We start from the raw sequence: 12,836 nt of genomic DNA on the forward strand, positions 1-12,836 counted from the left end.
GATTTAGAAATGCTATTGTTTTCCTTTACTCAACTCTTTATTAGGCCAGTCACTGAGTATTAATGTCCCCATTGTCCTGTATCTGTCCAGATGTCAAGCAGCAACTGGAAAGCCTATAAAAATACATTACTAAATGCATACGATACCAAAACAATATGTCCTACATGGACAGACTCAAAGCTCTGTCACAAATCTCAGTATCCTACATACTGCTAAGAGTTGACTTGTGTCTGGCGTACGACGCATCCTTCAGCTCACTACTGATAGACCTGCTGAACATTAACAAGTCAGATGGCATCAGAAATACTCGCTTTAGTGATCTATACCCCAATTGCAACATCAAGATTCCAGTTTGGAGGAACAGATCTATCTCACAGATAACATATTCATGCAATACAAGATGTTGCTCAGGAATATATTCTCCATATACATAAACCAAAACTCATCTCTCTGTCCATATTCAAGTAGATCATGGATCTATGGATTGATATTAGCGAATTTACCCCAGGACTGTCCCCTGTACTACTAATGGACAGAGGCAGCTCCTTAATACTTTATCTGACACATGGGTCCCCCTCAAATAATCTGTGATTTGAGCCCAGTTATACTTATAAGGGGTAATTTATAATAATCAACAATGGGTTGGGTAAGGCCAATCTAACACCAAACTGGATAAGTTAATTCAAGCACCAAAAGGGAATTGGTTAGTTTTAAAATGGTTGGAAAATGTAGCTAGCCTAGGATTTACCTGCGAACCTATCAAATTCCTTAAGATCAGGTAGAAGATAATTAATGAAGAAACTAATAAGCATGATACCAAGAAGTGAGTTGTTTGGGACTTTGGAAGAAACAGAGTGAGCTGAAGGACTTTGAAGGCTGACTGACGCTGGCAGATGGAAAACCAATTATTAGCTGAGATGCTAAAACTGCTCATGGCTATAAAATCCACTAGGAGTTTGTAGTTGATGCTCTTAATTTTTTCTTGAAGTCCGTGAAAATTCCACTAGTCAAAGTTACCTTAGTCAGTGTTAGAATACTATCCGTGAGTGATCAGAGGGCAGTCATGGTGCTTCTTCCCTTAAAGAATCCAAGTTAATGACAGCACAGGATGTTGCACTTATAAAGAATATCTGTGCAGTGGCTGCAAGCAGCTTTTTTCCAGCAGTATCTATAAATGTGGAATCAGTTCATTTGACATTAGTACTTTCCTTTCTCACTTAACTGGATGGCAGATCCTCTTTATTCCAGTTGTAAATCAAAGAAATCAGAAGTATTTTGTGCTTTGATAATCTTTTGTTGATTTATGACAGATGTTCCTTTTCAACAATTTGTGTTAAACATTTTGAAGGAGACTAGGAAACCTGTTTCTAGGAAGCCACACCTAGCAATGGGAAATGGATCTGTTTATCTGTGTTTATGTATGTATGTATGTATGCATCCATGTATGCATTTGTTTATTTATTTTGGGTGTACAAATAAGCACTGATATTGTCACCCCATGCTACCAATTACCATTTGCCCTATCCCATAGGACTATCTGTCTTAGTGTAGTTGTTCTTAAAGGTCTGTATATTAGACATTGCCCTGCTTCTTTGCTCAATACACTTCCTTAAAAATGTTAAAATTATGCAGTTAAATGTTTCTCAAAAAGGAGGTTTATAAATGAAGCTCATACTCTATCATCTTTTGTATGGACTTCTTTCAATTTTATTATCATGAATAGGAAATGTTATACTAGTAAATTAGCATGAATTAGCACCCACTATGGGTTTGATTTTTACTAAACTTCTGTTGGCTGCACATTCTTAAGGATTTGGTCCCCTGTAGAACACACCCATCAGTCATATTAGAACAAATTCCCGCTACAACTTTTCAAACATCTTTATTCAGTTTTCACATATATCAAAGGCAATCTTACGTTTATATAAATGAAAACCATACAAAATTATACCACTTTCATTGCAGTTTACATCACAGACACCCCTGATACAACTGTAGTTGCAAACATTATACATCACTTATAAACCTTCCAGTCATTGTCAGTTGAGCATTATATGGCTCATTCAAATCCTGCCTCTTAAACCTCAATCCTGCTCTGCATATATTTTTCCCACAATTCCCATTTTTTCCTATGAGATTTGCTCCTTCCTTTTCTAAAGATCCCAATTCCAATTGTTTTATCTCAGTTACTATATTCACTGCTTCTAGTAAAGTTGGTTTAGACTTTGATTTCCATTTTCTAGTAATTGCTTTTTTAGCAGCCACTGTAATTAGACTCAGTAAGGCTTTACTGTGTCTACGCAATTCTGATTCTGTATCATAACCTAAAAAAAAATCATCTCCCCAGTCAGTCCAATCTGTTCTCCCAGCATATCCAACAGAGTGGCCTGCAGGGAATCCCTAAAGTTTGCCAGCTCATTACACTCCCAAAAAATATGTTCCCAGCTATCTCTTTCTTGCCTGTCACACCTCCAACATTTGCTATCCATCTTAAAAAGTGTTTGGAGTCTACTTGGGGTATAAAAATACCTATGTAAACACTTCCAGGTAAAGATCCTAAATTTTCTAGATCTTGGTGCATATTTGGGAGACATTCATTTATCCACCCACTGTCTCTTTGTGAATTGCTTATCCAATCTCTCTACCTAATCCTTTAGTTCCAGCTACAACTTTGACCCAATCTGTTTATCTGAGATTGTGTTTACTACAAAATGTGGAAGGGAGTATCTACTTTAGATTTTACAGATGGAACAAATATTGCACCGAAAGACCAACATTTAAAAAAATGTGTTCTTTGTTTTACTTGTGCCAAGTAGACATTACCTTTAATTTATAAACGGACACTGTCAAAAATGTTAACACATGATACTGCATTTTTTGTAACAAATTGGGTTTTGACTTTTGTCAGATATTAGAAAAAATCGCTCTGCAAGTATGGGTCTTTCCAAGTTATACCTACAGCTTCCACATGGGTTTGTTTACAACAGACACGATAAACGGGATTTAAAACTGAAGAGTAGAAGAAGGCAAAGTGTGTAAAGGAAGTCCTGTGAAACATTTTCTTACAACAACCTACAAACGTACTCTTTGAATAAGTTGATCCAATGCAATTATTGTGCTCATTTGTTTTAGTGCAACAGAAGTACAGCTTTGAATACAAATAGATAAGAGAAGGAGAGATTTGAAGTACCACATATCCCCTGTTACTAACCCTTGCTCCCTCTTTTTGATGATATCCCTTTAGACATGCAGAGTGCAGGCAGTTACATTTTGAGGGCTTGAGTATTACTGTGTGCATGCATAGTTCATTGCTTTACTGGGTCAAATGGAACATGCCGCACAAACAATTAATTTGTATATGTGCTGCCAAAAACCATCAGTTTCAGAGCTGGTCCATCATTAGACTCATGTTGTTACATGCTTTGAGGAATTAAGGTTCTTCTTAACAGAACAGTCCAGCACTGGAGATGTCAGAGACAGTAATAATATACTTTACTGCAGCAATCTCTCTCTTTCTCTCTCTCTCTCACAAGGTTAAAAATACACTGTTGCAAAGATTATCTTTCAGAAGTTCACTCTTGTATGAACTGATTCACCACATAGCATTGTTCTTCTGTTTTGTCAGAGTAGCTTGAATGGATTACACTTTCCAGAATTTTTTTGTCATGTATTATAAACTGAATGTAACGGAATATGGTCTGTCAAAATGAACCTATATACTTATGTTCTGTCATCAACTGAGTTGTGTAGACATCACTGCTGAAATCACTTTCTTAAAAAATAAGCAACACTACATTATCATCTTGTTGGAATTTTTCAAGAAAAAAGATTTGGTTTCATTTTTAAATAGATGTTCCAACTAAATAACGGCTGCTTATGTCAAAATAAAATTTTAATAAATGATAAGTATAGCAGATGTTATAATTTTTTATCTCAGCTGAACTATAAACTACATTTCTGACTCAATTAATACTCCCATAAAATATAACTAAACTGTATTTCATAAAGTTTGAGTGTTTTGACATCATTGAATAACAAAGTTCATCCCTGACACTATTCAAATGAAACCTTGACAACCAAATGGGAAATCATAAATTTACCCTCAGTCTGGACCCCTTATGGACAGAGACAACCAATAAGAAAAGTATTATCTTAACATTCCCCCTACAAATAATTAGTTACCTTTCTACTAACATACCCCCCCCCCCCATAGACACCCCTGATACTTGGGACCCGAACGGTTTAAGGTGCTTGGCCAGGCATGTAAGGCCCCTAATGATTGCTAGCCTAGTAACAATCTATGAACCTAAGAACTAAGGACTCAGGAATATTTTTGCTTCTGTAATGCATTCATAGCATACATTCATTTCTTCTTCTGGAATTGTACCAGGTATAACTTTACTGGTTGTTGTAATTTTGTTTGCCTGTGTATAGTTGAGAGCGGTGCCAGTGTGCTTGCTGATTCCTATACAAATTCCTGTTATAGTCACCATGCATATCTGATAACTCTGTCTTCTCATTGACATTGTACATGGATGCACGTATTTGATTATTTCATCCTTTATAACTTGATTAGTGACATTGTCAGTGCCAGCTTTGTGCAGAATGATATATTTCTCTGAGTGTGGATGAACTTTATTTAATCTTTATGAACTTGTTAAGATCCATTGCATCTAATTCCTGTTTTGAGCTCTGATATGGCTGATCTAGTTGAATAAACTTACTTGACTATTTCTGCACAAGATAGAAGATTTTGAGTTTTGTGAGATTCAGTGGTGCATCAGTTGTAGCTCATTGTCTGAACAGATTGTGCATTAATATATATATATATATATATATATATATATATATATATATATATATTTATAAATATATATATATATATATATATGTGTGTGTGTGTGTGTGTGTGTGTAGGTTTACCTTTAAAATGTTGCAACACACTTATGTGACTGTTTAATGGCAAAGCTGAATGCTCGGAAGAGCGAGCCTGGTACTCAAAGAAAGTTGACACTCAGGGAAAGTTGACTTTGTGCGAAATAGCTGTCATTTCCAGATGTCTCCAAAGACCGTTATGCAGGCAGGCAAGCCCCCATCCACCCCCCACACTCCCTGCTAATTATATATACTAACTCAGAGATTGCACTACAGAGAGGGAAAAGGTACATTTCCCAATACTCATTATAGTGTGATTGCCACCAAAATGCCAGATTCACAAGAGCAAATGCACACTGCCATTCGCTGTTGTGAGTTCAGCATTTTTACTTTCGCTAATATGTATTTTTGAAAAGATACTTTTGAACATTACAGTGTCACAGAAGTCAGCCATGACATTTTGAAGGTAAACCTATATGTATATTACACATACATACAAATATTGCAAACACAGGCATTAATGTTCTTCTAGCTTGCCAATACACCAACAGTTGTTCCCATAAGTGTCCAGGGTGTTCTTAAAAATATCTAAACTAAGTTGGACTTTCCTGGTAAACAAATGTTAAATAAAATAAATAAATAGTTCTTGCTTTAATGTAATTTGGCAGTCTGTTCTATGCATCCGCTGCTCTCTCTCTCTCAGAGAACCAATTAGTACACTTCTCTTTCCTACAGAATCTTCTACATAGGTTGTCTAATGATTGTGTATTGCTTTTTGATATCCCCAAACATTCCCAGAAGTAGTTGTCTTTAAATGCCCCATATACCTGAATAAGGCCTCTTTTAAATATCTAAATCACACACTTGACAAGTTTGGGTATTTTAGTCTTTCATAATAACTTAAATGTTCACATCCTTGGATGCCTTTGGTGTATTTCTCCTGTATTCATTTCAATTTAATAATGCTTGTTTTCTTATAAGGCTTCCGTATCCTTATTCCATACTCAAGTTTGGGTCTAATGTAACAAACAAATAATGACTTCATCATTTCAGATTTCCTAGCCTTTATAAATCTTTTTTTTATGCAACCAATAGTTCTATAACTATTCTTAACTGATTGGTTGATATAATTATAAAAACTCAAACATAGATCTACCCATATACCCAGATCCTAAAAAGAATTTATAGTTTCAGTTAGTGTGTGCTGTATTTAATATTCACCTTTCAATTTATGTCTCCCAAATCTCATATCATCATCGTCTTTTGACTGTTCCCGTTAGGGGTCGCCACAGCGGATCACCTATTTCCATTTCTTCCTGTCCTCTGCATCTTGCTCTGTCACACCAACCACCTGCATGTCCTCTCTCACCACATCCATAAACCTTATCTTAGGCCTTCCTCTTTTCCTGTTACCTGGTAGCTTCATCCTTAGCATCTTTTTCCCAATATACTCAGCATCCCTCCTCAGCACATGCCCAAACCAATGTAATCTTGCCTCTCTGGCTTTGTGTCCAAACCTTCCAACCTGGGCTGACCCTCTAATATACTTATTCCTAATCCTGTCCACCCTCGTCATACCCAGTGCAAATCTTAACATCTTTAACTCTGCCACATCCAGCTCAAACTCCTGCCTTTTTGTCAATGCCACTATCTCCAACCCATATAACATAGCTGGTCTCACTACCCTCTTGTAGACCTTCCCTTTCACTCTTACAGGTACTTGTCTGTCACAAATCACTCCTGACACTCTTCTCCACCCACTTCATCCTGCCTGTACTCTCTTCTTCACCTCTCTTCTACACTCACCGTTACTCTGAACTATTGACCCCAAGTATTTATACTCATCTACCTTTGCAACCTCTACTCCTTGCTTCCTCACCATTCCTCTATCCTCCTTCTCATTCACACACATATATTTTATCTTAGTCTTGCTGACCTTCATTCCTTTTCTCTCTAGAGCATATCTCCATCTCTCCAGGGTCTCCTCCACCTGTTCCCTACTCTCACTACAAATCACAATGTCATCTGCAAACATCATAGTCCACGGGGACTCCTGTCTGATCTCGTCTGTCAACCTGTCCATCACCATTGCAAATAAGAAAGGGCTCAGAGCTGATCCTTGATGTAACCCCACCTCCACCTTAACCGCATCCGTCACTCCCACCGCAGACCTCACCGCTGTCACACTACCCTCGTACATATCCTGTACCACTCTTACATACTTCTCTGACACTCCTGACTTCCTCATACAATACCACAACTTCTCTCTCGGCACCCTGTCATATGCTTTCTCCAAGTCTACAAAAACACAATGCAACTTCTTCTGACATTCTCTGTACTTCTACATCAACACTCTCAGAGAAAACATCGCATCTGCTGTGCTCTTTCCCGGCATGAAACCATACTGATGATCACTAATCATCACGTACCTTCTTAACCTAGCTTCCACTACTCTTTCCCATAACTTCATGCTGTGACTGATCAATTTAATCCCTCTGTAGTTACTACAGCTCTGCACATCACCCTTATTCTTAAAAATCAGTACCAAAACACTTTTACTCCATTCCTCAGGCATCAAATCTCATATACATAGTTTTTTTTCCCAATAGTTTTATTAAGGATAAAATAAGAGAATAAACACTGTCTAATACATTGATTATACTGAATGTACAACTTTTAACAACAATGAAACTAGATCAACTATTTACATTATATATACTTAGTTTTAATGTATTTATCAGCATATTATAATCATGTGCTTAAGTGGTCAGTTTAGGCAAGTTATTTTGCGGACATGCCCTATCTGTAACACATGTAATCAGTTTACCCAGTTTCAGGTCATCTATATATAGATTACAGAACACCTCAGAAAGTTAGGTCTGAAAGATACAATCTAAACAAGTAAGGGCCTAGGATAGAGCCCTGTGAGACACCCTGACTGTAACCAATAATTTAACTTGTCCAATTGCTGTATGGTACTTGCCATGTCCTATTTGTAAGATATGGAGCTACCCAGCTTATCAATAATACATTTATACCTAGTTACTATAATTTATTGATCAGTGTTTTATGTATGACCCTATCAAATGCTGAAGTTAAATCTATATAAATTACATCACAGCACAAATGTTCATTCATTGCTATTATATTGTTATAGATCATCAGGTTAAAGGGGGTGATAAATCTTTTTTCAACATATGCATGCTGATACATGGTTTCAAGTCCCAAACTTGCCATTTCTGGCAATATTTTATACAATATTACCTTCTCCATCATTTTTCCACAACATGAAAGTAGACTTAAGGGTTTGTACAACTCTGGGGTTATCCTAATCCCCTTTCCCTTGAAGACTAGCTTAATAAGTGCATGTCTACAATCTTGAATAATCACACCATATTTAAACAACCTAGCAAATAATAGATATAATGGTACTGTAAGTTCTTGATGAAGTGTTCTGAGGTCATTATTACTAATTCCATCTTCTCTCTGTGCCTTGTTTTGATCCAGTTTGAGCAGTTCTTTTTCAATATAATCTACTTTGATTTCAGTATCTGAGGTTATCTGGATGTCACTAGGACAGTGTATCACCCCCTTTGTGGAGCCAAACTGTTTTGCATAGGATTTATTTTTTAAAGATATACATACCTTGTTGAATCTGAAAATAAATGTTAGAATCTGAGCACAGCTTATCAATGTGTATGTCTTTACCTTCCACATCTTATGAATCTATAAAATGGTTTCCTATTATGCTCAATAGCTTTATATGAATTTTTTTCAATTTTTCTATTTCTTGTCTCATACTATGCTTAATTTGTTTGTCCAGCTTGTTTATTTCAGTTTTCAAAGTTACATTTTGACCTCCTTTCCATTTCTTATATTTTTTCTCTCTCTTTTGGTGTGGGGAGGAGCAAACTCCATCTTTGAAGCATAACATCAAGTGTTTAATGCTTACATCACTGAAGCTCTAGCAAAGGCAATGCAGTAAAGGCACCGTATATGGGCAGAATGAGATAATTAATTATTTGATGAAGAAGATATTTCAAGTAAGGTTGATTTTTGTTTTTTTAGTACTCACAAAACACATTCAGCTCACATAAGACAGTTCCTTTTTCTTTGAAGCATTTTATAATTTAGCATTGTGAAATAAAAGCTTTTTAAATTAGCACATTTTGCATTTTCAGCATGGACCTTAAATGATGATGACTGGGTTAACACTTTCGGTTATACTTATTATGCCGTCTCTGTCTCACACTAAGATACATAATGTAACAAACTACATTAATGAGATACACATGACAACCTTAACAATAGTGTACCGTGCAGTAGCTTGTGGTCTGTGGTTCACATTTAGATTTGAACTTATGTGTGTGCCATTAATCACTTGTTACTTGTCTGCTGTACTGCTGTATAGCAGCATCCAGTTATTGTCATTTTGTGGAATGCTGCTTACTCTGTTTATATGCTTCTGTTGTAACATGGCATTAGTTACTTCATTAGGGTCTAATAAAGCTGCAGAGGGAGAGGGTCGTGAATTCAAACTAAAATGCTGTTTTCTGTCAAGAAAGCTTGTGATAACCAATAGTACTTAAAAAATCTTCTTATTGATATTAGATGCTTCACAAGCATGTACTGTTACTTTGGTTTCCTATAATAAAATGTAAATTAATTTTATAGCAACAGCACATCTGTTTGCATCTTAACAGAACTCAAGAAAGACTTGTTACAGAGCACATAATATATATGAAGGACACAGAGAGAAACAGCTTACTGGGATATGCTTACCAGTTAACTAAATTTTGTACATAAATATATACTTACAACTTAGTCTAGATACAAGTTTGACTGCCTGTATCTATCCATGGGAATGTAAAATTGACTTAGCTAAAAACTTAAGGTTAGGAATAAACTGTTAAAGTGATACCATACAACACAATGAATTTCAACGAATAAAGACTGGGAAACCATATGGCAAATGGAATTATAAGGAATAAAGAAAGGAATACCACAAAGCACAAATAATTGCAAGGAGTAATATAGCAAAAAGACTATCAAAAGTCCTATGTATTTTGTTATACCCTGTTCTAACCTATAATGGTATTGCACCTAAGCTAGCACATAGGTTAATGAAAGATTAGAATATTTTATTTACTGACCGATTTTAAAAAAGATATTTTGCACACCTTCATATGTCTCCTATAAAAATCAGTATGTTTGTCAGACACATTAGTTAAGTTGCCATGTAGTAAGAACAGAAGGCTTACAGACCTATAAAAAGCACTACATGTTTTTCAGACACATTAGTAAAGTTGTCATAGGGTGAGAATGGAAGGCTTACAAAGAACTGGAAGTAAAGAAACCTTCACTTTTAGATACTGTCAGTATGTTACATAAATGACAGATTTAGAGCTTAGTAGTTAGCACTGTGAAATTTATATGCATATTTCATGTCACTCTGAGTCAGTTACACAGGCAATAAAATGTACCTGTAGCAGATTTTATATAGGAAATGCAAGGAGAGGTCAGGTTTGTGACCAAAGAGCAAATTAGGCACTTAAGACATAAAATACTGTTTGAACACTCAGGGCTGTAACTTGCAGTTTTGGAACAGTATATTTCTTCCACAGGTAAAAACTATAAACATTTATTAACTAGGAAGGAGACAATGACTGTATTTAAATTCAGTACCGTCACCAAATGTTTTCAATAAAATGCTTAGCTGATAGAGCTTTTTTGCATTAACTTTATGGGAGCTTTTTGGACTATGGGACTGCTAATTTAACTTATTTGTCTGTAACTGAATACTTGGACATCACTTTTATTTATAAAAAGATGTATTAATATGCCTATAACTAACGTCTGAGAAGGCAAAAATATCAGGGTACAGAAGCAAAGCGAATATGTACAAGAAAAAATTCCAAAAGCAGGAATTGCACAGTGTTTACTTTCCAGCAAAATACTATACTTGGATTACCTTCTAAATATTTATTATCTTTTATATCACCAGTGAGGACATTGCAGATTCTTAAGATTTTGAAGTTATTGTCTTTATCCTGGTCAAAAATGGTACTGCATGCTTGTTCTTTGTATAGTTTAAAGCTCACATACTATCATCAGTTATTCCTAATCTATTGGGCAGAAGTTTATTCTTTTAATAATTGCCCTTTGTTTATGTTATTAACAAAGTCAACACTCTTTTCCAGTGAAATGACCTAGGCTGTATCAATTATAGTCTACCATGTTTTGAAGACATTTATCGTGCTTTCTGTTTCATTAAGTTTGAAGTAATTGGCTTGATTACAAAAGAATATAAAAGCATGTGTTGAATTTCTTTTTGTATTAATGTTAAGTCTGATACCACCATCAGTTACAGCATCACACAAATTTATTTCAGATATGAATCCCTGAAGATAGTGTATTTCACCTTTGTTGATGACTATTTTGCCTTGTAGCAACCTAGACCCCTTCCAGTGTCCCTACCTTCAAATGTGACTGCTCATAGTTGACGGACATTGTAAGTCACAACTGTGATTCTGCAAAAAAGAATATCACTGACTGTTTTCTTGAACATGCAGGCTGTATGTTGGGAGAAGGGGGTCACTGAATTACTTTTTGAATTACATACTCCTTATGTGACCTTTAAAGTAGCTTGACAATTCCATGATGCTGAATATGGTAGGAAGTGTAGGGGTTCACTATGTAATACTTCATCTTCTTAGTCATGATGCAAAACATTTCAACTGCATTATTTTAACTTAACAAACTATCAGAACAACAGTTACAAAGCATCACAAAACAATAAAAACTGCCACTTTTGAAGGGGCCATATCTCCCAGCACTTTTCAATATAGGGCTCTGACCCCACACTCCAAGTCTCCACGTTCATGGTCATACAAACTTTAAGAATAGGGAAGATTATTGAAATATATGGAACTCTCTTTTTTCCTCCTCTCTAAGTCCACTGACCTGAGAACAAAGAATAACACCTGCAATGAAGCATTCATAGTAGTAGATGTTAATATAATTTCACATAAGTGATCTTCATGAACCAATACAAGAAAGTGTTAATTGTACTTCTCCAGACATGTAGCCATATATAAAGACTTATACAATGATCCATGTGCCAAACCTTACAGGCTAAGAAATAACTTAACCTAAAAATAACCTCAGATTTAAAAAACTCAGGAGATAATTAATTGATGACAAAAACTGCAATAAACAAGATGTAATTGAAACACAGCATATTACCATGTATCTCAAAACACATGTTCCCTGGTGAAGGAAACCCTCTCTGAGTATCCCTCTATAAATACTAACACACACAGATAGAAAAAAAAAAACAATATAAAATGAACATTTTCTCTCTTTTCTGCTCCCTCATTCAAAACCCAAAGCCCAGCAACTGAAAAAACCCAGGATAGATATTCTAATATACTTGACAACAACGTCAGACCCTTTGACAGTGATCATTTTACAATAATTAAAAGTGATAGTTCAAATATCAGAGCTTCTGGTTCTCATATCTATTCCCTGATACAAGTAGAAAATCACATAGTCTGTAAAATAGGAGTAGGAAAATCATGGCAAAAATTGGGATGTGCAGCACCCAGCAGGATAAAAACACTCTCATCAAATTAAACAAACAACTCAAAGGACAAGTTAAGCCTACCATAGCCAAATCTCAGGTAAGTTTGCCCTCCCAGGCCAAGGACAACCAAAAAGCATTCTTTAGCTATGTCCACAACCTCAAAGGCAATACACAATTGTGTGCAGAGCTCATTGTAAATGGAGCCACCTATAGTAAGCCAGAAAATATAGCAAACCTCCTGGCTGATAAATTCATCTCCAACTTTATTCTGTCTCCCCCTCAACCTTCCCTCAGAGAGTATCATCAACAATAACCCCCCCTACTATCACTAGGGAACATTTCCTTAATGATCGCTCTAAGACCAAGAACACTGCAT

At 35.8% G+C, this 12,836-nt stretch overlaps 1 protein-coding gene across 1 annotated transcript in view; it reads left to right on the forward strand.

Annotated features, from left to right (window-relative positions):
* Positions 1 to 12,836, forward strand: part of PDE4B (phosphodiesterase 4B) — a 2,058,783-nt gene that overhangs the window by 207,713 nt on the left and 1,838,234 nt on the right. The gene's annotated exons all lie outside the window — the stretch shown is intronic.

Source organism: Protopterus annectens, chromosome 10.part0 (assembly GCF_019279795.1).
Source record: "Protopterus annectens isolate FY-2018-M chromosome 10.part0, PAN1.0, whole genome shotgun sequence".
Classification (NCBI taxonomy): Eukaryota; Metazoa; Chordata; order Ceratodontiformes; family Protopteridae; genus Protopterus; species Protopterus annectens.